Source organism: Hyalella azteca, unplaced genomic scaffold (assembly GCF_000764305.2).
Source record: "Hyalella azteca isolate HAZT.00-mixed unplaced genomic scaffold, Hazt_2.0.2 contig1639, whole genome shotgun sequence".
Lineage (NCBI taxonomy): Eukaryota > Metazoa > Arthropoda > Malacostraca > Amphipoda > Hyalellidae > Hyalella > Hyalella azteca.
This window is the reverse complement of record NW_025931943.1, coordinates 1-920: the sequence shown is the minus strand read 5'-3', so window position 1 is coordinate 920 and position 920 is coordinate 1. Positions and strand designations below refer to the sequence as shown.

At 36.3% G+C, this 920-nt stretch overlaps 1 long non-coding RNA gene across 1 annotated transcript; it reads left to right on the top strand.

Annotated features, from left to right (window-relative positions):
• The first annotated feature begins 6 nt into the window (after positions 1–6).
• On the top strand, positions 7–913 carry LOC108672405. The gene is made up of 3 exons (XR_001930891.2): positions 7–84; positions 522–623; positions 845–913. It is a non-coding gene; the product is annotated as an uncharacterized LOC108672405 (long non-coding RNA).
• The last annotated feature ends 7 nt before the right edge of the window (positions 914–920 follow it).

Below are 920 nucleotides of genomic sequence, written 5' to 3'. Positions count from 1 at the left end.
AGCACTACGCGCTAAGTCTACGGAGCCACACGCCTGACTCGAGGGGCTGCCTAGACGCCGTGAGGTCTGACTGGTCGGAAACTGGTGAGATCTTTGAACGGTTTATGTATGTTTTATGTGGAACAATGTTTCTAATGAAAGTTAATGTCTGTTTTTATGTACAACACAGTTTTCCGATAAAAATTAATGCTGGTTCATTTTTGATGTACAAAAAAATTTTCAGAAAAAAATTTATGTTGGTTAATATTTTCTGTACAAATTGAGTAGCAATAATTAATGGGATCTTGATTAATGTTAAATTTTAGTTGAATGGCAGACGAAGAGAATTATCTTGCTGGTATCAATAAGTTGGTAATTATTTTCGTTGAGTTGAACGCCATCACAGACATTGGAGTAACTCAAATTGTAATAAAATTTTATGTATCTATATAAGAAAAAAAATAATGCGCCTGAGAAGTTTTTCCGGGTATCGTGCCGAACATTTTGAATGCTATATATAATCGTTGTATTCTAACTTACAGCTTTTAAAGAAAATTCGAGGGGAGGTGAGCCGAGGGAAGCGGGGGACAGCTGGCACCCTCAAGACCCTCAGCGCCGCAAGTACGCTGCTGCCCTCGCTGAAGGTGATTAAAATATACAGTATGTGACGTTATTGACTAATTAATAAATTATTATAATCAACTTCACTATCTTATTTTACGATGATTTATTAATTGCAATTATAGGCGTTTTTTAAGAGTATTACTCATCTTCAATTCATAGATAGCAAGAATAATATTCCATATAATGGATTAAACTCTTACCAATAATTCAGCATACTTCATTATTCCTCCTTAACTTTCAGAAGCAATTTACCCTGGGGACTCGAGTCTTGAAAGCAACGGCTCAGATCAGCCCACCAGGAATTACAATGAAGCCGC